Source organism: Saccopteryx bilineata, chromosome 6, assembly GCF_036850765.1.
Source record: "Saccopteryx bilineata isolate mSacBil1 chromosome 6, mSacBil1_pri_phased_curated, whole genome shotgun sequence".
NCBI lineage: Eukaryota > Metazoa > Chordata > Mammalia > Chiroptera > Emballonuridae > Saccopteryx > Saccopteryx bilineata.
The window spans coordinates 50029824-50055258 of NC_089495.1; the positions used below are offsets into that span (position 1 = coordinate 50029824).

At 42.3% G+C, this 25435-nt stretch overlaps 1 non-coding gene across 1 annotated transcript; it reads right to left on the minus strand.

The window, feature by feature from the left end:
• Window positions 1-897: 897 nt before the first annotated feature.
• On the minus strand, window positions 898-973 carry TRNAA-GGC (transfer RNA alanine (anticodon GGC)). The gene has a single exon. It is a non-coding gene; the product is annotated as a tRNA-Ala (tRNA).
• Between the last annotated feature and the right edge of the window lie 24462 nt (window positions 974-25435).

The following is a 25435-nucleotide window of genomic DNA, read 5'->3' on the forward strand; positions in this document are numbered from 1 at the left end:
TATTGTTGAGACAGGCTAAACCTAGCAAGACTTTATTGGATGTCAGTGGAGATGAACAGGCAACTAACCATGGGGAATATGAGGAATATAAGTCTGTCTTAGAAATAAACTCTAATGCCACCATAGCTTTCCTTTTGTCCTCATGGCTCATGGTCCATTCCCTTTTCTCATGGGATCCCAAGGAAAGAGTACTCCTGGTCTGTCTCCTTAGATGGTCCCAGCCGATTTCTCACCACCTGGATCCTCCTGGAATCTTGACCTCTCTTATAATTAAACCTCTATAATTATATTAAAAGAAAAGATCTCGGGGGGAGAGGGGGAGAGGGAGAGGAAAAAGGGGAGGGGGAGGGGCACAAAGAAAACTAATAGCTAGAAGGTGACAGAGGACAATTTGACTTTGGGTGATGGGTATGCAACATATGTGAACGACAAGATAACCTGGACTTATTATCTTTGAATATATGTATCCTGATTTATTGATGTCGCCCCATTAAAAATAAAATTATTTAAAACAAAAAAAAAGAAAAGATCTCATTTTGTCATTTAGGGCCTCCCAATTCTAGTTTCTTTTTTTCTTTTTTTCTTTTTTTTTTTGTATTTTTCTGAAGCTGGAAACGGGGAGAGACAGACAGACTCCCGCATGCACTCGACCGGGATCCACCCGGCATGCCCACCAGGGGGCGACGCTCTGCCCACCAGGGGCGACGCTCTGCCCCTCCGGGGCGTCGCTCTGTTGTGACCAGAGCCACTCCAGCGCCTGGGGCAGAGGCCAAGGAGCCATCCCCAGCGCCCGGGCCATACTTGCTCCAATGGAGCCTCGGCTGCGGGAGGGGAAGAGAGAGACAGAGAGGAAGGAGAGGGGGAGGGATGGAGAAGCAGATGGGCGCTTCTTCTGTGTGCCCTGGCCAGGAATCGAACCTGGGACTTCAGCACGCCAGGCTGACGCTCTACCACTGAGCCAACTGGCCAGGGCCTCTAGTTTCTTGTCTGAAAGATTTGCCTTTCTCCTAGGTCTTTGACATCATGAAAGGATCACCTTTCTCAGGTGTGGTTTCTAGTATAGAGACGGTTGGCTTACAATATCTTAACCATATGATACAAATGGAGTACCAATATAACAATATAAGAAGAGTGGCTCCTTATAACTGATCACACACTTCACCACTTAAAGTATAATATTAATACTTGCCTTTTAGGTTGATTTAATTTGAGTTGAGAAGTTGTCCACTAACTCATCTTAAGTACTTCAAATTTATGGAGTCACACAATGTAGAGGGAGGAGACACCTAGATATTCCAGCTTAAAACTTCAACTACAGAATTAAATTAAAGGGCCAGAGCTCCCCTAAAGGGAGTCATATGGATTTTCTAACTTCTTATTCTTCAGTGTGATTTTTGTTAACTGAGATCAGATTCTGAAAGGTTAAATCTGAGAAGAGAATCTGAAGAGAAGGAAGGAGAGAAGACGATAAGGACAAAAGGATAATCAAAAGGTGGCATCTGAAAACAATGTATCTGCTTCATAGTTTTATCTTCATCTGTCCTAAAATACCAAGGATGGTTTTGATGTCTTTCCTGTCACCAATGCACTGACCTTAGTGTGCTCTATTCTCCTGCATGAAGACTGCTGCCCACCCAATATTGGCACTACCACTATTCTATGAATTATATCAATATACAATATTTTACTGCTAAGTCCAACTTCTTCACTTTTGAACTGTACTCATTATCTCTCAACTATCCAAGAATAGGCACAATTCTTACTTGTCTTTCCTGAAACAACTATTTTCACTTCCTATTTGATCTTTAAAATATTCTGTCCAAAAATAAATAACTTTTTATTTTTCTCCTGCTTGTATATTATTTTTCTCTTCCCCTTAACAAAGAATCTCAGAGATTTGTTGGTACCTGCGGCGTCCTGTTCTCTCCTTTCTTTCTTTCTTTCTTTCTTTCTTTCTTTCTTTCTTTCTTTCTTTCTTTCTTTTTCTCTCTCTCTCTCTCTTTCTTTTTTTTCTTTCTTTCTTTTCCTTCCTTCCTTCCTTCCTTCCTTCCTTCCTTCCTTCCTTCCTTCCTTCCTTCCTTCCTTCCTTCCTTCTTTTTTATTTTCGCACATGTCCATTTTCTTAACCTTCCAATTTTCTCTTTAATCCATTCCAAGTAAGTTTTTCACCCATGATAGTGCTCATTATGATAATCAATGACCTTTTCCTGGCAAGATCCAATGATTAGTCCTTTTTCTTAGCATAATTGATCTCCTAGCACCTTTGGACAGAGTCAGTCATTCTCACCTTATTTTAAAAAATTAGGCCCTGGCCGGTTGGCTCAGCGGTAGAGCGTCGGCCTGGCGTGCGGGGGACCCGGGTTCGATTCCCGGCCAGGGCACACAGGAGAAGCGCCCATTTGCTTCTCCACCCCCCCTCCTTCCTCTCTGTCTCTCTCTTCCCCTCCCGCAGCCAAGGCTCCATTGGAGCAAAGATGGCCCGGGCACTGGGGATGGCTCCTTGGCCTCTGCCCCAGGCGCTAGAGTGGCTCTGGTCGCGGCAGAGTGACCCCCCCCAGGGGCAGAGCATCGCCCCCTGGTGGGCAGAGCATTGCCCCTGGTGGGCGTGCAGGTGGATTGGGCGCATGCGGGAGTCTGTCTGACTGTCTCTCCCCGTTTCCAGCTTCAGAAAAATACAAAAAAAAAAAAAAATTAAAAAAAAATTATGACATTTTTGTAAATTTTAAAAATATAAAGATTAACATAATAAAAATCATTGTATCCATCAGATATCTTAAAATGTAGAATATTTCTACTAGAAATCCTCAAGTGTCTTTTTCTGATTGCTTGTCCCTTTCTGCTTCCTGGATGTAACTACTCTCTTGAATTTTGTGCTTATTCTCATATATATATATATATATATATATATATATATATATATATATGTTTGTATGTATACCTCTAACCCAGGAAACATTTTGGCTGAGAGAGCCATGAACACCACATATTTTAAAATGTAATTTTGTGAAAGCCATGCAACGACCTGTGTACGTTACGCATTATCCAATAAAAATTTGGTGTTGTCCCGAAGGACAGCTGCGATTGGCTCCAGCCACCTCCAACCATGAACATGAGTGGTAGAAAATGAATGGATTGTAATACATGAGAATGTTTTATATTTTTAACATTATTATTTCTTTTATTAAAGATTTGTCTGCGAGCCAGATGCAGCCATCAAAAGAGCCACATCTGGCTCGCGAGCCATAGGTTCCCAACCCCTGCTCTAAACAGTGTATTATGTAGTTTTTATTTTATAAAATTTATATAAATGATAACTTACTGGCCATATCTTTGTAACTTGTTTTTTTCTCTCAGCATTATTTTTATGAAGTTTATCCATGATAATACTTGTAACCCTCGCTTGCTTTCACTGCTATGCAGTATTCCTTTACATGTCTGTATTAGTTATCTATGGTTGTGCAATAAATTACTCCAAAATTTGGCAGCTCAAAACAACTATAAGCAGTTTCTGTAGGTTAGGAATTTAAGAAAGGCTTAGCTGAGTTGTTCTAGCAAAGGGTCTCCCGTGAGATTGGAGTCATGATATTGACTAAGTATGAAGTTTTCTGAAGGCTTGACTGGGGCTACTTTGTTTTCAAGATGGCTTACTCACAGACTGAGAGTTGGTGCTGGCTGTTAGAAGGAGGCCTGAGTTCCTTGCCATGTGGATATCCCCATAGGCTTGCTTGAGTATAATTACAATATGGCAGCTGTCTTCTTCCAGAGAAAGTAATCCAAGAGAGCAAGGCAGAAGTCACAATGACTTTTGTGACCTAGCCTTGGAAGTCATCTATCACATTTCTAAATTGTCTTACTGGTACACAGTTCCACTCTATTCAGTAAGGAGAGGACTGCACAAACCACACGAATACCAGAAATTGACATCAGTGGTCATCCTGGAGGCTGGTTACCATAACAACTACATTAATTTATTTATGTATTCTCACATTAATGCCATTAATCTTATTTCTTTTTTCTTTTCTTTTCTCTTCCTTCCTTTCCTTTCCTTTTCCTCCCTCCCTCCTTCTCTGCCTCTTTCTCTCTTCTTTCTTTCTCTCCTCTTTCTTCTTTCTTTCTTTCTTTCTTTCTTTCTTTCTTTCTTTCTTTCTTTCTTTCTTTCTTTTCCTTCCTTCCTTCCTTCCGTTATTATAAACAGTGTTTCTATGACCATTCTTGTTCAGGCTTCCTGTTGCACATGAGCAAGAGTTTCTCTGGAAAGTAGCTTCTGAACCACAGGGTCTGTGTATCTTCAAATTTATTAAATAACACCAAAATTGTCTCATAATGTTTGTATCAATTATACTGCCACAAACAATGAATATTTTTTATCTTCTATATTCTTGTCAATGCTTGACATTGTCTGATTTTTAAATGTATGCCAATCTTGTGGATGTAAAATTATATCTTTTGCAGATTTAAATTTGTATTTTTCTGAATTGCTAATGAGGTTGAACATTTCTTCATATGTTTAGTGTCCATTCAGGCTTCCTCTTATGAGACATACTTATTTACGCCCTCTGCGCATTTTTTTCTATTGGGTTATGTGTCTTTGTCTTACCAGTTTGTAGGAGCTTTTTATACATTATGAATTATTAAGAAACTTTTGGTGATTTTATATGCTGCAAATATTTTCTCCCAGTTTGTGTCACTTTAATTTTTAATACTGTTCTTTAATGAATAGAAATTTTAAATGTATTAAGTTTTTTTCATTTTGTGGTATGTGCTATTTATGTTTTTTCAAAGACATACTTCCATTGACTGAGCTCATAAACACATTTGCTTATATTTCCTTCAAAAATATTTAAAGCTTTATTTTTCATATTTAAGTCTTTAGTTCAAGTGGAACTTGTTTTTGTATGTTAGGTAAGGTGGGAATTTAATCATAATGTTTGCATCTGTATGGATAACTAGTTGCTCAAGACCCCTTACACCACTTCCTTCTCTTGGCTTTAAGGACATCACCTGCTCCAGGTTTCCCTCCCATCTGGCTCGTTGCTTCTTGGTCTCCACACTGGCTCTTCTTCCTCTTTGAATCCTCTAAACCAGTGGTAGTCAACCAGGTCCCTACTGCCCCCTAGTGGGCGTTCCAGCTTTCATGGTGGGCGGTAGTGGAGCAACCAAAGTATAAATAAAAATATAGGTTTAACTATAGTAAGTTGTTTTATAAAGATTTATTCTGCCAAACTTAGTGAAAATCCAACATAAAGTACTTAGTAAGTAATTATTATTATATGATTTAACTTGCTGTAACTCTGCTTTATAATTTTATTTTTTTTTTGTATTTTTTGAAGTTGGAAACAGGGAGGCAGTCAGACAGACTCCAGCATGCGCCCAACCGGGATCCACCCCGCACGCCCACCAGGGGGTTGATGCTCTGCCCATCTGGGGCGTCGCTCTGCTGCAATCAGAGCCATTCTAGCACCTGAGGCAGAGGCCACAGAGCCATCCTCAGCGCCCGGGCAAACCTTGCTCCAATGGAGCCCTGGCTGTGGGAGGGGAAGAGAGAGACAGAGAGGAAGGAGAGGGGGAGGGGTGGAGAAGCAGATGGGCGCTTCTCCCGTGTGCCCTGGCCGGGAATCGAACCCAGGACTCCAGCATGCCAGGCCGACACTCTGCCACTGAGCCAACCAGCCAGGGCCTGCTTTATAAATTTTATAAAGTAAAGTTACTTCCCTACTTTATAAATCACCATTACTGTGGAACTGGTGGGTGGTTAGAAAATTTTACTACTAAGAGAGATACAAAAATGGGCAGTAGGTATAAAAAGGTTGACTATCCCTGCTCTAAATAATGGAATGATCTGGGAGTGCCCTCTTTTCTTGTCTGTCTAGTTTCTCTCAACATTTTCTAGATAATCTCATCCATGTCTATGGCTCTGAATAACATTTGTATGAACACTTCCCGTTCATGTCTTGACCCCCTTCCTTTATATCTCCACATGGCTCATTTCCTCCCATCTCTTAATGCTCCCACCAAAGGTCACCTCCTCAGATAGGCCTTCCCTGACCATAATAGGTAAAACAGCAGCACCCATAACTCGCTATACACTTACCTTGCTTTAGTTTTTATCAAAGCATCATCAGTCACCTCCTGATCTTCTATTAAAAATCTATAATATATTTCCTTCCTAGAATTAAAATATATGTTATAATTCATGGACTTTGAACTGTTGGCTGGTACATTTAAATGACTAAGAACAGTGTCTGGCTTACATATTATAGATACACAATAAACATTTTTTAGTAAAAGAAGCAATGATAACCTTCATTTAATACAATATTACATATAGCTTATAAAGATCCTTTATATGCATTCATGTTTCAATCACGTTGAGGAAATTGAACTATAACTTCTCTTAGATGACTTTGAGCCATACAATCTGTCACTTAGTTCACATAAAAGGAGTGTAGTTCTGAGAAAGTGACAAGCAATTCAGATTAATGCATGTATAAAGGTATTTGAATGTTAATTTAAAAAAATTCAGGGCTACTTAAACTAGTGATTCTCAATCATTTCTTTTCAACCAAAATACATGACCATTGGCTACTTTGATTTTTATACAACCATAAACATTTTTGCTTGAAACAAAATACTACAAAACGTTCTTATTCACAACTGCCAGCTGCTAACTCCTGGAATCACAGTCCATATTTATACACAGGGTTACCGAGGAGACATGGTCTTTGCTTCTGGGTTCCTCCAGGAGACATACACACAACAATATCCAGACCTCTATTCAAATTGAATTATTACTAAGCCAGTAAATCAATGTAGCTAACTCCATAAAAATACATATTTGGCAAATTTGAATTGCCAGAGAGATTCACTCATTTACTAGGTCTACTAAGGGTTTTTGAGCTTAATACTTGAGAATTTGGTCACTTGTATCAAATTACTGGTTTGCTCTCTGACTTATTCCACACCACAAATAGAATGAATTTGTTCATATTGCTCCCTGAAGACACAAAAGAGAACTTGAGGCTGATGTTAAAATAGATTTCTGGCCCTGGCCGGTTGGTTCAGCGGTAGAGCGTCGGCCTGGCGTGCGGGGGACCCTGGTTCGATTCCCGGCCAGGGCACATAGGAGAAGCGCCCATTTGCTTCTCCACCCCCCCTCCTTCCTCTCTGTCTCTCTCTTCCCCTCCCGCAGCCAAGGCTCCATTGGAGCAAAGATGGCCCGGGCGCTGGGGATGGCTCCTTGGCCACTGCCCCAGGCGCTAGAGTGGCTCTGGTCACAGCAGAGCGACACCCTGGAGGGGCAGAGCATTGCCCCCTGGTGGGCAGAGCGTTGCCCCTGGTGGGTGTGCCGGGTAGATCCGGGAGTCTGTCTGACTGTCTCTCCCCATTTCCAGCTTCAGAAAAATACAAAAAAAAAAAAAGTAGATTTCTAATTCTCTGGCAACTCAGTGGACTGGTTATCTTAGCAAAAGTTCTAGCCCTATGTGCTGACAATTCACGATTGCAAAGCTCATATTCAAGAAAATGTGGGAAAGGTTCAGACACACAGGGGTGATATGGGGGGTGAAGTTCTATGGCCTGTTAATAGAGTTGGTGAAGACAGGAGTGATAACCAGTGGACCCTGGACAGTCAATGCCTGTTATCAGCAACAGAGCTAACTGTCTTCACGGAAATATGCTAAGGTCATTGGACTGACTGATACTGATTGACAGTGAAACAAACACTAAAACAAGAGGAGGGTCTTGCTCGGGGTACTAAAAGAGCACAACAGCAAATCAAAGAGCAGCACTTGCGCCCAGGTAAGTGTCACCCATAGAGTCTTAACAATTTCATCAGAATCTAAGAGGTATGATGTATATTACTCAGAAGAGTCTTATTGCAATAATGTACAATAGCCAAATCTAATTGGCTTAACCAAAAAAGAATCGTAATCCAATATGGGGTGGGAAAGGTAGCAGACAAGGGGTTCTGTTTCTTGTATTTATTCTGGGATGTAGGCTTCATTCATCTAGTGACCTTTCCGTCCTCTAGAATCCTGGAGTTCTCAGAAGATTCTTTGCATTCAGCCAATACACATGGGTCATATGGAGAATACAAGGAAGGATTAGGGGTCACTTCTGAAAATGTGCACATCATTTTTCTCCACATCTCACTAGCCAAGACTAGTTTATGACCTCCCCAGACACAAGGAACCTGGGAGGTACAGTCTGGCTGCGTGAGCAGGAGCAGAGGAAAACTTGATATTGGTAAGTGCCTGCAGCCTCTGTTACAAATTTGTTAAATTTATGAAAGCCAACACAAGACTGACCTTCCAAACAGGTTCTGTAAGAGGTCGTATATTTAACTCAAGGAGTGCTTTCTGTTTTAAAAAATGTTCTTTGGACAGACACTCTCAGAATTTTCTTCAGAGACAGCACAGAAGCTCACTTTTCTCATAGTTACACTGATGTAAACTAATCCTCAAAGGATTGAATTTATCCATTATTGGAATAATACTCATCATTGCTACTTGATTTTTGATTCTAAAGAAAATGCCCTGAGTTGCTCAGATTTTACATAAGTAATTACATAATTAGAAAGTATAAATAAAATAATTCTCTGCAAAGTGTAAATGAACAAAGATAAATTAATTTTCCTAGGTGTATTCTCGTTCTGTAAAAAGGAACCTATGCAATGACATCAGCAAAATGGCTGAATAAGAGTTTCCTACTGCTGACCCTGAGAAGGAAAATACCTGCCAAGGACTCCCCATGGTCAATTAGCTCTAAAATCATAACCAGAGTCTAGTAGCCATTGTTAATGGATACCTTTCTCACACACACACTGCTTTTCAGGGAAAAGCCACAGACTGTGCTTCCAGCCTCCTGCACTGTGCTCCAGCTTGGCTAAACTGACCCTTATAAAAAAGTTGTTGGTATCAACTTTCAATGAATTGGCTGAGACCTGCTTCATCCAATTGGAGCTGCATAACAATATCCTCCATCTTTACTGACCAATCAGAGCAGCTCCATAATGACCTATCAAAATATGAAATTCTAACCAATCAGGACACTGCTATGTGGACCAATCAGACACAGCTAATTTGGATTCTTTATTTGCATAATAATGGGCCGATCAGGAACCAGGGCAGGGACTTTCTCTATAAAAAAGTAGCCTCCCTTTTGTCTCAGTGGAGCACACTTTCAGTTTCTAGCAGAGGCTGTATTTCTCCAATTTGCACAGTTTACCTGAGTAAAGTTTCTCCTCTTTCTGTAACCCAGATTGAGGACTTCTGTTAATTAGATTGGTGGAAGCAAACTTTTGTTGACACCACTATTTCCCTTCTGAATTTTGACAGTCTCCCAAAAATACAGAGTATATGCATGGAAGATGGTGAGAGGAACAGTTTCATTTTATCCACATGACCCCTCCCCCAAAGCCATACAGCTAAGTGCCAAGAGACACTGGTGATTTCTCCCGAGGAAAGTGAGAGTATATGAATGAGCACCTGGCTTCCCCAGCTGTGCAGACACCACCAAAGAAGACTACCTCTTTCTTGCCCCATCCAGAATACTGAGGTGTGCTGCAGGGCTCAGGAGGGAAGGAGCTGGGTGAGTAGCAGCCAGCGCTGTTGGAAAGCATCAAAAGAACACACATCCTACTGCTTCCAGACGTAGTCAGGAAGCGCACCCATGAACCACTGTGGATACCTTGCCTGCAGATCCATGCAGACACTGTAGTAGTGGCAAAATCACTGGACTTCAAGTCCAGGAACCCAGGGTAGGTTCTGGCCTAAGACAAGCAGTTCTATAAAATGGAAACTAATGCAAAAGGAATTTTCTCTTTACGTCAACACGCAGAAACAGAATGCTTCCAGATCAATTTTCCTAAAACTGCCTCTAGTCATGTTCTTTCATGTACAAACACCTTCAGGGATGATCTGTCTCTGAATCTGAGGTCTCCATACTCCCATACTTTCCAGGCTGACCTCCAAGAACTCTCCTGCTACCGTCTTGTGTTCCAAACAAACCTGGTAACCCGGTTCCTGCACTCACTCCTCCCTTTGCATCTGTGCTCTCCCCACTCCCTCTGCCTAGAATGCTTTTCACCTCCCTGTCACTTTTGCCATTGGAAATCCCATCCATTCTTCAAGGTCCAGGACAAATACCTCTTCCTCTGTGAGATTTGCCCTCATCTATCTGCATCTCCATACCTCTTGGATACCTTCACTTATGTCAAGTACTTTGTTGTTTATGTAATTATTTTCTATCACCCCTAAAAGAACTCATGTTTTTCTCAATGGTGTATATATCTCCTTCAATTTTCAGTTCCCCCATACAGCCTAGCTAGCAAGATGACTTTTATCTATAATAGTGAAAATACACTAAGTATTTATATATTTATGAACTTAAAATAAAGCAAATTAAAGACACCAACATTGTCAAATTAAAAAAACAACTTTTATTGAGCACTTACTATGTACCACACCCTGTCTTAAGAGCTTTTCATTCATTATATAATTAGCATATAGCTATTTCTATATAAATAGTACTTATACTTAGTTTCAGTTTGCTTGGCTGTTTTATAATTGTTTTATATTTGGCAATCTTATCTATAACACTTAACAATTCACTAATTTGTAAAGTATAAGCTCCAAAATTAAGTAAAGTGTCAGCAGAAATAAAATATAAACTTTCCTTTTTAGGTAGAGGGATATTTAGGAATTTCATATTTTTAATTAAAAAAGGCTTTGATTTAAGGTATGTTGGCAGTTAAAATATCAGTGCATAAGTCAAAATGATGAGAGGGCAACAATTAATAAAATAAAAGAATGAATTGTTCATAAGTTGTGCCATGACAATAACAATAAAAAATTACAATATTTTTTCTCATTAAATTATGATTAACCACTATTTTTTAAAGTAGTCTTTGAAGAGACATTGTAGAGAATTCCTGCTCTGTGAGAAGAATTCTTTTCCTGTCCCACATGCTTCTCATTGTTAACATACAGCATAGGCCAAATTTTTTACCTCTTACCCTTAAGAGCATTCTCTGAATCACATTTTTCCTTATTCTGTCAGCAAGTCAGAAAATAGACTTATATTTTATTTTATTATTTATTTATTTATTTATTTATTTATTTATTTATGTTTTTAGTGAAAGAGAGGTGTCATGGTGACAGTGACTACTTGGAGTAGCAAGTCTGTCATTTGGTTCCCATTCCCCATCCAGGGCACCATTTGTCATGGCGACAATAAACTATGTATATGAGAGAATATCTGCTAAGCGGAACACACTTTTTTAACATTAAATCAAATGACAAACATTAACTGGTTAAAATTTTCTGTATTCTTTTAGAGGTAGTTTTAGTTTTATTAAAAATGAATGATTGGCCCTGGCCGGTTGGCTCAGCGGTAGAGCGTCGGCCTAGCGTGCGGAGGACCCGGGTTCGATTCCCGGCCAGGGCACACAGGAGAAGCGCCCATTTGCTTCTCCACCCCTCCGCCGCACTTTCCTCTCTGTCTCTCTCTTCCCCTCCTGCAGCCAAGGCTCCATTGGAGCAAAGATGGCCCGGGCGCTGGGGATGGCTCTGTGGCCTCTGCCTCAGGCGCTAGAGTGGCTCTGGTCACAACATGGCGACGCCCAGGATGGGCAGAGCATCGCCCCCTGGTGGGCAGAGCTTCGCCCCATGGTGGGCGTGCCAGGTGGATCCCGGTTGGGTGCATGCGGGAGTCTGTCTGACTGTCTCTCCCTGTTTCCAGCTTCAGAAAAATGAATGAAAAAAAAAAAAAAAAGAAAAAATGAATGATTGGCCCTGGCCGGTTGGCTCAGTGGTAGAGCATCGGCCTGGCATGCAGAAGTCCCGGGTTCGATTCCCAACCAGGGCACACAGGAGAAGCGCCCACCTGCTTCTCCACCCCTCCCCCTCTCCTCCTCTCTGTCTCTCTCTTTCCCTCCCGCAGCCGAGGCTCCACTGGAGCAAAGATGGCCTGGGCGCTGGGGATGGCTCCTTGGCCTCTGCCCCAGATGCTAGAGTGGCTCTGGTCGCAAGAGAGCAACGCCCCGGAAGGGCAGAGCATCGCCCCCTAGTGGGCAGAGCGCCCCCCCCCCCCCCCCCCCCCCCCCCCGTGGGCATGCCGGGTGGATCCCAGTGGGGCGCATGCGGGAGTCCGTCTGACTGTCTCTCCCCGATTCCGGCTTCAGAAAAATAAAAAAAATTTTAAAAAAATGATTGCCCTGGCTAGTTGGCTCAGCGATAGAGCATCAGTCACGTGTGTGGAAGTCTCATATTGGATTCCTGGTCAGGGCACAAAGGAGAAGCGACTATCTGCTTCTCCACTCCCTCCCTCTTCCCTTCCCACAGCCATGAATTGAATGATTCAAGCAAAGTTGGCCCTGGGCGCTGAGTATGGCTCCATGGCTTGCCTCAGGTGCTCAAATAACACAGTTGTCAAGCAATGGAGCAACAGCCCCAGATGGACAGAGCACAGCCTGGTAAGGGGCTTGCTGGATGGATCCCGGTCAGGGCGCATGAGGGAGTTTGTCTCTGCCTCCCTGCCTCTCACTTAATAATAATAATAATTTAAAGAATGAATGATTGATTTTAGTTTGATTTGAAAATGTCATTAGAAAATGTATAATTTTTTTCTTGGTTTTATGTAACAATTATATGCAAATTCCCTTTTAGTTTCTAAATGTAAATTTAGGCAAATGGAACTTTGACTCAAACACATTTTTTTCTTCAGTGTTGGAAAGGAAAATATGAGTAATAATGGAGACTTATGAGCGCAGACAGCCTCAAAACCCCCTTTGACCTCTGCATCTGTGTGACGGAAACAGGCTTCCTGCTGGTGCAGACCGGCAGCCCCCTGTCTCAGCTACGCCCAGCACTTCCCACTCTCTACTCTGAAAGTGTCTACTTGGCACTCAGGTATGTGCAACCTGTAAGTATGAGAAAGAGTCCTGGTTAATTTTATGTGTCAACTTGGCTGGGTCCTGGTACCCAGTAAAATAATTTACTTAATCTTGGAACATGCACATTACACATTAGTGAATTATTAAGAATTATACATAAAATAATTTGTTATAAAACAGTGAAGCCAACTGAAAAAAGTATATTTTTATATAGAAATAGCTACATGACAATTAAATGATGTAATAATGATCAAACATTATTCTGGATGTTTCTATGATAAAAGTTAATAAGTAACCCCAGTAGCTGAATTAAATTGTTAGTTGGCACTTGCTCTTTGGCATGGATGAGATTAACATTTAAATCAGTGGACTTTGAGTAAAACAGATGGCTCTCCCTAATATGAGTAGGCTTTATTCAATCAGTTGAAGGCCTTAAGAGAAAAAGGCTGAGCCTCCTCTGAGCAAGAAGACATTCTGACAAAAGGTAACCTTGGGAATCAGACTACAGCTCTTCCCTTAGTCTTCAGCCTTCCAGATACTTCATCAGATTTTGGATTCTCTAAGCCAGGTGTCCCCAAACTACGGCCCCCCTGAGGCCATTTATCCGGCCCCCGCCGCACTTTCAGAAGGGGCACCTCTTTCACTGGTGGTCAGTGAGAACAGCACTGTATGTGGCAGCCCTCCAATGGTCTGAGGGACAGTGAACTGACCCGCTGTGTAGAAAGTTTGGGGACCCCTGCTCTAAGCCTCCAAATAGTGTGAACTAATTCCTTAAAATCTGTCTCAGGCCCTGGCCGGTTGGCTCAGTGGTAGAGCGTTGGCCTGGCGTGCAGAAGTCCCGGGTTCGATTCCCGGCCAGGGCACACAGGAGAAGCACCCATCTGCTTCTCCATCCCTCCCCCTCTCCTTCCTCTCTGTCTCTCTCTTCCCCTCCCGCAGCCAAGGCTCCATTGGAGCAAAGATGGCCCGGGCGCTGGGGATGGCTCCTTGGCCTCTACCCCAGGCGCTAGAGTGGCTCTGGTCGCAACAGAGCGACGCCCCGGAGGGGCAGAGCATCACCCCCTGGTGGGCAGAGCATCGCCCTCTGGTGGGCGTGCCGGGTGGATCCCGGTCGGCGCATGCGGGAGTCTGTCTGACTGTCTCTCCCCGTTTCCAGCTTCAGAAAAAAAAAAATACAAAAAAAAAAAATCTCTGTCTCTCTCTCTTTCTGTCTCTCTCTCTCTCTCTCTCTCTCTCTCTAATAGCAGACATTTGGTCCTGTTTAAAACATCCATGGAGACATTCGGCCCACACCAAAAGGCCCTTCATATTTGGTGGGGAGAATAACATAAAGGACACAGGTTTGGGAGGGAAGACCATGTGTTAGGTTTTGGACGACCCTTGTCCTCTACAGTCTGTCTTTTTCTGAGCCTTGTTCCTCAGACTCCTGACATTCTATTTATAGATCCTTTACTTCTAGTTACCCTCTGTTTTCCTTCATCTGCATGACTCTTAGTTTCCAATTTCCTTCCTAAGCAAGATCTTAACCACAAACTCCCTGAGGCCAGGGGCTTGTCTTGCCCAGTGTGGTCCTCACCACTCCACTATCCTCCCAACATTGCAACCTGAAGGGGACCACTTGCTCTGTCTACCTAAGGCAGGTTTAGCTGCTGCTGTTCATCACTGTTTAGTTATATGACTACTTCTAACACTTAATCTCACTGAAATATTCCAGCATACCAGGAAGTAAAATAGGCTTCATGAGAATAATGAGGAACTGGGCAGAATGATAGCAAAAGAATTAATAATTTATCCCAGTAACTGAATGAAATTGTTAGTTGGCAGCTGCTCTTTGGCACATCCAATAATTTTACTGTCAAAAGTACATATGAAAAGGAAGAGATTAAACCAGACTTTCAGAGATTTCCTTGAGATTGGTTTAAATTTCCAGAGAAGATCATTCTATAACATTGTCTTTTTCTCTTTCAATAAGATTTTCTTCCCATTGTGTGTCCACATCCATTAAGTTGTATAGAAGTATTAGTCATCTGTGTGAAATTTTATGTTTTCAAAATCTCTTAAAAAATCAACCCTCTCGCCTGACCAGGTGGTGGTGCAATGGATAGAGCATCGGACTGGGACATGGAGGACCCAGGTTTCGAACCCTGAGGTCACCTGCTTGATTGAGGGTTCATCTGGTTTGAGCAAAGCTCACCAGCTTGAGCCCAAGATTGCTGGCTTGAGCAAGGGGTTACTCGGTCTGCTGTAGCCCCCCCCCCCCCCGTCAAGGCACATATGAGAAAGCAATCAATGCACAACGAAAGTGCCACAACAAAGAATTGATGCTTCTCATCTCTGTCCCTTTCTGTCTGTGTGTCCCTATCTATCCCCTTCTCTGTCTGTCAAAAAAAAAGAAAAAAAGAAGAAAAAATCAACCCTCTCCCCTACCCCCACTAACTGAGCTCACAGACCATGGCCCTTTGAACATGTACAGACTGGTCTTATTTTTTTCTTTTTATTGGATTCCCAGGCCACCTTGGTAAACTGATGTGACTTATCAGTTAAATTGTAAATTCAGGGCAAGCTACTGAAACTTATTTAAATCAACTGAAGACACAGAGGTGGGTCAGTGTTTCTCATTTATGGCATCATGTGTGTTCAAGTCTCCAAAAGAGGTTACAAGCAGACATTGGGTGAGGCAATGACATAGCAGGTATTATGTTAGCTCTCTTGTTCTCTTAAGTCACTACCTATGAATATATGCAACATAGAAATGATGGTTTCAGAAGCACTAAATATATAGTTTGACTCAGCATTTCACCTTGATAGAAAGAATGTCAATAGACAATAAATGAACATTATAAAACCAGGCACATAGAAGCATGTTTCTAAAACAGATTAGAAACTTGCTCCTCCTAAGATCTTCCTCATCTCAATCACTTGTATCATTGTCCACCTGTTTACTCAGGCCAAAAGTCTCAGAGTCATAATTTATTTCCTCGCCTTACCCACTGCACTCCCGCATTACCATATTTAATACATCAGCCAAGCTCTAGCATTATAATATCTATATCCTGAAACCTACATCTTATCACCACATCCACTTAGCATCACTCTAACCCAAGTCACCTGACCTGCCTTCCTGGAGAATTGCAATTCTCTCTCCTACTTTATTGGTAGATTTAACATTGGTCACAGGTTCTGAGGAATTTTACCTGTAGGCAAGTGGGATCTAATAACTAGAAGGCAGTTCTTCATAAAAGTGTAGCATATGTTGCTTGTTGAAATAAAAAAACACCCCGAAGAGAGAAAGAAGAAAATGGTAAAAGGAATGTGAGGGAATCGAGGCAGAGCAACAGCATCATCCAACATGTCAAATGATCTGGTTTGTAATATCTGGAGTCTAAAAAGCTGGACACCAATTTCCAGTCCAGTTGTTCACTTGGGTAACTTTGAGAACATACATTTGCATCTTGGGCCTCAGTTGACTCTTCTGTTAAGAGATAATGATAATGCTCTTATAACTTTTTTCAGAAAAGACTCGCTTTTCAGGGCTGATTCTCAAACATAAATAGTTCTGTATTGAGTGGTAAACAGCCATTGCCATGAATGCCCCATCTTAGTTCGGGCTCCTTTCTGGAACTCCTGGTCTGCTCTGTGATCCCACGTCTACAATGCTGGGCACACCTGGGGAGTCCCCAGTGTTATGGCCAGTCTTCTTTCCACCCCTGCGAGGTTAATGAGAAGACATCTGTCTACGAGTCAGGAAGTAATTCACCAGACTCTGGATCTGCTTATGTCTTAATCTGGGACTTCCCAGTCTTCAGAATTGTGAAATTGTTTAAACTGTCCAGACTATGGCTGCACTCTGAGTCTTCTTTTTAAGAACACTAATCCCATTCATGAGGGTTCCACCCTCATGACCTAATCACCTCCCAAAAGCCCCACCTCTAATACCATCACATTGGGGATTTAAAGTTCAACATATGAATTTAGGGGTACACATTTCGTCCATAGTATTCTGCAATCCTGACATGTAGAAAGTGAAAGTTTTTCTGGAAAATAATTATAAAAATATTATACAAGGGCACAGTATTAATCTTTCAACTTTCCTGAGTGGTTGAGTCTACCTATGACCTTTAAGTTTCAGAAAGGCTCCAGGATATTCATATGAAAAATTTATCAGTCACTAGTTTTGTTTCTGCAATTCCTACCACTTTTACTACATTTTCCACAAATTAACGAGCTCTTTTGACATTGTGAACATAGACACAAGTAATTATAATACACAGGAACCTGTAAAATTCTATATTCAATTTTTTCTTTAATAGGATCTGTGGCATGTTAGTGTTCAGCAAAAAGAGGCTTTCTCTGAGGAAAAATAAAACAGCCAATGCAAAAACATCTATGCTGTCCTTTGGTGTATTCCAAGTCACATGGGTGTGAGGGGAAAAGAAGATGATGGAGAAAAGGCCAATAATCTTACACTGATAAGGCTTTGAAATGTCAATTTATTTCTATTACTTTAGGTTTAGAGGTTGACCATAGACCAAGAACACTGGCTTTGAAACAAAAAAACATTGATCCACCACAAGAGTTATGTTTGGCCCAAGTGTTTACCTCTGTCAGTTTTCTGAGGTGCAAAAAAGGACCATAACCCACTCATGAATACTGCCAAGTTGCTAGTGTTCTCAAGGCCTACTGGAATTCGAAGATGACAATTACTGATAGAGAGAGACTAGAGCACAGGACCCAATTTAGGATAAGTAGCAGCCATTGGGGAAAATACCTCTTTTATTTTCTGGAATTTTGAACAAGCTTTAGAAAATAATTTGGGAAAACAATGAACCCCTTTGCATAATTTTATGTTGACATCTAATTGTTTTCATCATAATTTTGCCTTTTATGGAGTATTCTAAATATTGATGATTTGATTCTTAAATTGTCACATCACTCTCAAATAAACCCAATGGAATCTAAATGCCATAGCAATTTAATATTCACATCATCCATTTATAAAATACAGATGATCTTTAACAGCTGGACAGTTTGCACTGTTTCTTTTTTCCCTCTCAAAGTCCTAGTATGTCCTTTCCACTCTCTTAGAATTTTCCCTACTGTAATTTTTTATGCTTGAAAGAGTTTTATTGTTAACCCTTTTGAGATACTTTATAATAAAAGTTTGTATGTAAATTTAGCTTTCTGTGTCTATAAAATTGAAAGTGATAAAATTATATTTTGGCCTGACCAGGTGGTGGCACAGTGTATAGAGCGTCAGACTGAGACATGGAAGACCCAGTTTTGAAACCCAAGGTAGCTGCTTGAGCGCAGGCTCATCCGGTTTGAGCAAAGCTGAACAAGCTTGAGCCCAAGGTCGCTGGCTTGAGCAAGGATCACTTGCTCTGCTGTAGCGCCCCCCGCCCCCCATCAAGGCACATAGGAGAAAGCAAGTAATGAACAAGTAAGGAACTGCAATTAAGAATTGATGCTTCTCATCTCTCTCCCTTCCTGTCTGCCTGTCCCTATCTGTCCCTCTCTCTGTCTCTGTTCCAAAAGAAGTTATATTTTGTATTGAAGCATATTATAATGTCCACAATTGATTAAAAAATAAAAATATATCACAAACTTTGATAAATGATAATTAAAGTACAGTTTTATTGAAAATACTGCCAAATACTAGGTACCATCAATGGAAGAATGGATGGTATATTGCAGTTGGTATATTGCAGTATATTCATACAGTGGAAACCTATTTGGCAATGGAAAGGAACACATTACTTATACATGAAACACCATGGATGAATCTTGGAAACATTACTCTGACTGAAAGAATCTAGACACAAAGAGCACATATTGTATTATATGATCCTCATTTACATGAAGTTCTAAAATAAGCAAAACTAACTTATGGTGGATGAACATCAGAACAATGATTGCCTCTGGGGTAAATCTGGGGCAGGGACTAAGAAATGATATCAGAGAACTTTCTGTGTGATAATAATGCTCTGTATCTTGATGGCAATTTGAGTTACACAGTTGTATGCATTTGTTAAAACCCAAAGTGTGGTCCACTTAAGATGTAAACATTTTGGCCCTGGGTGGTTGACTCAGTGGTAGAGCATCGGCCTGGCGTGCGGGAGTCCCGGGTTCGATTCCCGGCCAGGGCATACAGGAGAAGCGCCCATCTGCTTCTCCACCCCTCCCCCTCTCCTTCCTCTCTGTCTCTCTCTTCCCCTCACACAGCCAAGGCTCCATTGGAGCAAAGTTGGCCTGGGCACTGAGGATGGCTCTGTGGCCTCTGCCTCAGGTGCTAGAATGGCTCTGATTGCAACAGAGCGACGTCCCAGTTGTGCAGAGCATAGCCCCCTGGTGGGCATGCCAGGTGGATCCCAGTCGGGTGCATGCGGGAGTCTGTCTGACTGCCTCCCCGTTTCCAACTTCAGAAAAATACAACAACAAAAAAAAGATGTGAACATTTCATTGTATGTTGTTTTTACCACAAAAGAAAAAAAGAATAACTGCCTACAAATATTGAATTTTAAGTAATGATACCTGCTTAAGTATTTCAAAGGAAGATATACAGACACCTGCAATTTACTTTGAAACTTATATGGATTGGCAGGTGGAGAGAGCGGTAGGCAGATGGATAGATAAGTGCTATAGCAAGCTTAGTAAAATAACTAGAATCTAGGCAGTGTGAATAAAAACATTTACTGTAAAATCTTTTCGCCTGACCGGGCGGTGGCGCAGTGGATAGAGCGTCGGACTGGGATGAGGAAGGACCCAGGTTCAAGACCCCGAGGTCGCCAGCTTGAGCATGGGCTCATCTGGTTTGAGCAAAAATTCACCAGCTTGGACCCAAGGTCGCTGGCTCAAGCAAGGGGTTACTCGGTCTGCTGAAGGCCCATGGTGAAGGCACATATGAGAGAGCAATCAATGAACAACTAAGGTGTCGCAATGCGCAACGAAAAACTAACAATTGATGCTTCTCATCTCTCTGTTCCTGTCTGTCTGTCCCTGTCTATCCCTCACTCTGACTCTCTGTCTCTGTAAAAAAAAATAAAATTAAAAAATTAAAAAAAAATCTTTTCAACTTTTCTGTAGGCTTCAAATTTTTTATAACAAAATATTGTAAAATGTATTGTTGAAAATGCATCCCCGGCCCTGGCCGGTTGGCTCAGCAGTAGAGCGTCGGCCTGGCGTGCGGGGGACCCGGGTTCGATTCCCAGCCAGGGCACATAGGAGAAGCGCCCATCTGCTTCTCCACCCCTACCCCCTCCTTCCTCTCTGTCTCTCTCTTCCCCTCCCACAGCCAAGGCTCCATTGGAGCAAAGATGGCCCGGGTGCTGGGGATGGCTCCTTGGCCTCTGCCCCAGGCGCTAGAGTGGCTCTGGACGCCCCGGAGGGGCAGAGCATCGCCCCCTGGTGGGCAGAGCGTCGCCCCTAGTGGGCATGCGGGTGGATCCCAGTCGGGCACAGGCGGGAGTCTGACTGTCTCTCCCCGTTTCCAGCTTCAGAAAAAAATACAAAAAAAAAAAAGAAAAAAAAATGCATCCCCTACTGAGGTGGATGGAAATATCTCCAGCAAATTTAATTCTTGCTAGATTTAATTTAATTTAATTCCAGCAAATTTAATATTCAGGGAATATTAATTCTTGCTAGAATTAATAACATCAACTTCATGTATATTTTCCTTTTTAAAAAATGTGAGCAGAGAAAATATGTAAGTAGGTGGAGAAAATGGAGGTGGGTAGAAAAAAAGGCATCCCGTTGAGAGATGACAAGGATCTGACCAGCATTGGCGGTGTGGAAAGAAGACACTGGTATTGAGACACTGCAGAAGTGCATCACCTGGACTCACTGGAGAGAGAATGACCCAGACTCCAGAACCAAGTGTCTGTCTCTCCCCATTTCCAGCTTTGGAAAAATGAAAAAAAAAAAAAAAAGTGTTTCAGAGCTTTCTAATCCCAGAGACAGTAAACCTGATGATCCTATCAGCAAACGTAGGGGTCACATCTGGAGTGGTCATTCTTGGACATTTTCATCTTAAGATACCAGAGGGCTATCCAGAGGGGAATGCTGAGCAAGAATTCAGAAGCTGTGGTATGAAGTTCAAAGGTGAGTTCAAGGACAAAGAAGTTGATTTGCAGAATAGCTGATTTCAGTGCTCCAGTGACCTAGCCAGTACATGGTACCCTAGGAGCCATATCTTTTGAATATCACTCATGGGCCTGGAGTTAGGTTCTCTGAAGGAACAGTCATCAAATCAAATTAAATTATCAAGAAGAGCCCTGGCCGGTTGGCTCAGCGGTAGAGCATCGGCCTGGCGTGAGGGGGACCCGGGTTCGATTCCCGGCCACATAGGAGAAGTGCCCATTTGCTTCTCCACCCCCACCCCCTCCTTCCTCTCTGTCTCTCTCTTCCCCTCCCACAGCCAAGGCTCCATTGGAGCAAAGATGGCCCGGGCGCTGGGGGTGGCTCCTTGGCCTCTGCCCCAGGCGCTAGAGTGGCTCTGGTCGCGGCAGAGCGACGCCCCGGAGGGGCAGAGCATCGCCCCCTGGTGGGCAGAGCGTCGCCCCTGGTGGGCGTGCTGGGTGGATCCCGGTCGGGTGCATGCGGGAGTCTGTCTGACTGTCTCTCCCTGTTTCCAGCTTCAGAAGAAAAAAAAAATTATCAAGAAGAAATGGAGAGATTCTAAGACTCTACCTACCGTGTGAATGACTGAGAAAACATAGGCAGTGAAGAGAGGAGGAGCAGGAAATCAAGTCTCATTGAAGTCAGGAGAAGGGAGAGTTTACAAATGGACATCGTGGTCAGACAATAATGTTAAATGCTGCAAAGGGTAAATGGGATTAGGACTGAAATGGGGCCACTGTATATTATGGATACTAGTTATTTTCAACCAGGGTAATTTTGACTTCTGCAACTGAGAAAGCGGTGCTTTTGGCACCTAGTGGTCAGGGGCTGAGCATGCTGCTAAATAGTCTACAATGTACAGGACAGCCCTTCCCACAACAAAGAATTGTTCTACCCAGTGTGTCAATAGTGCAGAGGCCGAAAATCCTGCTGATACAGCAACCATAGGTCCTGTATTTTCTGAAATAACCCCCATTTTTTTTTTAGAAAGAAACAAGTGTGTGTGTGTGTGTGGGGAAGATGAGAAGCATCCACTTGTAGTTGCTTCACTTTAGTTGTTTATTGATTGTTTTTCATATGTCCCTTGACTGGGGGGTTCAAGCCAAATCAGTGACCCCTTGCTCAAGCTAGCAACCCTGGACTCAAGCCAGCAACCTTGGGCTCATGCCAGTAACCTTTGGGCTCAAGGCAACGACCTTGGGATCAAGTCAATGATCCCATGCTCAAGCCAGCAACCCCGTTCTCACAGTGGCGAACCCACACTCAAGCCAGCAACCCTGTGCTCAAGCTGGCAAGCCCATGCTCTAGCCAGTGACCTCAGGTTTTTGAACGGGGGCCCTCATCATCCTGGGTCAACGTTCTATCCACTGTGCCACCACCAGTCAGGCATGGGATAAATCGCTTTTTAAACTTCTTACCAGAGCATATGTCTGAAATAGGAGTTTAGATGTCTCAAATAGGTGCAAATGTTGGGGTACCCTGAAGGGAATCGTCCCCCATAACTAAACCAAGAGGATAGAATCTGCTTTCTACCTTATTTTCGAGCTTATTTCCCATTGGCTGGCCTCTTCTCTACTCTTTTTTTTTTTTTTTACTCTTAGATTCATACGCCTGAATGATTCCTAACCTTTCATAATCTCCAGCAAACCCTGCCCCATTCTTCTTTAATTATTTGCACAGAAACTCACACACACATGTGTACATGCACACACATACACACATGCCTTTCTGCATTTATTCCGTCTTCCTCAACACATCACTTAACCTCTCTTGACTTTCCACCTAAAGCTCTGGTTGAAATGACCTCCTACTCATTGAGTTGGTCTATTGTTGCCACTTACCTGATCCTTGCTTAATACCAACTTGCTCTTCACAGCTCCTCCACACTCTATGCTCAGAAGCTTTTTGCACACAACATATTTTAAGGTTTAGACATTATGTGCTGGCCTTAACCCTTAATCAAAATTAGAGTTGACAATTTATTTTTGAAAACAAACAAACTTTGTTTCTTCCTACTTAGTCTTTTTTTTACTCTTCCCCCATAGAACTTTCCCAGTGAATCTCTAAGCTGGTTTAAACCAACTTAAGCAAATTCCATGTTCTTCACAGTACTGGTTTTTCTCTGCCTTACTCTTTCACTGCTTTGGCTATGAGACCAAAGGATCAAACAGCAATTAAAAAGTAAAGCAGGCCGCCCTGGCCGGTTGGCTCAGTGGTAGAGCATCAGCCTGGCGTGCAGAAGTCCCGGGTTCGATTCCCGGCCAGGGCACACAGGAGAAGCGCCCATTTGCTTCTCCACCCCCCCCCTCCTTCCTCTCTGTCTCTCTCTTCCCCTCCTGCAGCCAAGGCTCCATTGGAGCAAAGATGGCCCGGGTGCTGGGGATGGCTCCTTGGCCTCTGCCTCAGGCGCTAGAGTGGCTCTGGTCGTGCCAGAGCAACACCCCGGAGGGGCAGAGTATCGCCCCCTGGTGGGCAGAGCGTCACCCCTGGTGGGCATGCGGGAGTCTGTCTGACTGTCTCTCCCCATTTCCAGCTTCAGAAAAATACAAAAAAAATAAAAAAATAAAATAAAAATAAAAAGTAAAGCAAATACACTTAAGGCCCCTCTTAGTAAATTCCATAGCACCTCTTCATTTTCCTCCTGCCCCCACCCACCCTTGCATATTGGCTAGTAGAGCCCTCCTGCATTTTGGCTGCGGTAGCTTTGACTTCTGGGGCTTTCGTTTCAAGTTACTCTCATTCTAAGTTTTCCAGCATTAGATCGGTCTTCTGAGAGGTTGTAAGAGGAAGTCTGGGGTTGTTGGCAGTAGTTCTGGCCTCCTCTAGCATATGTGTCACATATTTATCTTTAAACTCTGAGCCTCCTCTGGCTGGAGAGGCGGGAGAACCTAAAGTTACTCTTGAATTTGATTCAATCAGACAGCACTGGCAAAATGTCTATGCAAGTTTCTTGGCAATTTTTTTCTATGTTACAGATTAACCAAATTTATTTCTCTGTTTTTGAGAATGTTATAGCACACAAAACAACACTAAAAATAGATTTTCTGAACTATTATTGATATATCAATCTCTTAGCTTTAAGTTTCCTACCACTCTTCTTAATATTTTAATGAGTTTATGCTAATCAAATCAAGAAAGGTTTAATTTTTCATAGTGGATATTTTATTGTCAGTGTCCTAGAGGTCAGCTTTAACTTTGAATCTAATGGTTTATTTATTTAGACACTGTCTGTTTTGATCATTTGTATATTTTCTTTGTGACTCATATTTCTAAGGCTCGATTCTTTGGAAATGCTGAAGCAGATATAAACATAGTTATATAATCAGATGATAATTTGATAATAGGCACAGTGGGCATCAGTCATTAAATATGCATTCAAAGATCAGATAGCAAGAAAAAGAGGAAATAGACTGAAGATAAAAAAGTGAACAGAGCCTCAGGGACCTGTGGGACAACAACTAACATTCTTGTCATTGGAGTCCACAGACGTTACCAGTGAGAGACCGGCACCAGTGAGAGTGAAAGAGTAATTTATACTGTTTTGAGAAGCCTTAATGAGGTGCGGAGGTTTGTACCATCTGTCTGAACACGGCCAAGATTTCAGCTGTGCTTTTTATGTTGTAGCAGCTGCATCTGCACCCCGTTGTAACCACTGTCCTTCCTCCTCTGCCTCAGTCCCACTTCCCTCCCTGTTGCTCCTGGGAGCTTTCACTCCCTGTGCACATGTTAGTATAGAGAATTTGATTCTATTTGCTGGCAAACCTGTGTCTTTCTACTTTTCTATAATCTGCTATTTATGACTTGTTTCTTCTAGTTCTGCTTTACAAGGTTTTTTTTTTTTTCCTCTCATGATTTCTGTTTCTTCATATATTTGTTCTGTCTTGTAATCTTTTTTCCTACTAGTTTTTCATGCCACTGAATTGGACCCTAACAGTGGCTATTTTATCTTTTAATAATTTATTTTAAAATGTATTTATTTTTTGTAAAGAACTTTAAATTTTCTTTTTTTGAGAGAGAGAGACAGGTAAGTGGGAAGGAGAGAGATGAGAAGCATCAACTCATAGCTGTTTCACTTTAGTTGTTTATTGATTGCTTCTCATATGTGCTTTGACCAGAGGGCTCAAGCTGAGCCAGTGACCCCTTGCTCAAGCCAGCAACCTTGGGCTGCAAACCATTGATCTTTGGGCTCAAGCCAGTGACTTTGGGATCATGTCGATGATCCTGCACTAGAACTGGTGACCTCATGCTCAAGCTGGCAAACTGTGCTCAAGCTGGGAGCTCGGGGTTTTAAACTAGGGGCTGCTCTCAGCATCCCGAGTTGACGCTCTATCCACTGTGCCAACACTGTTCAGGCTAAATTGTATTTTTCAATTACAAGTTACATTCAATATTATTTTGTGTTAGTTCAATGTATATCACAGTTGTTAG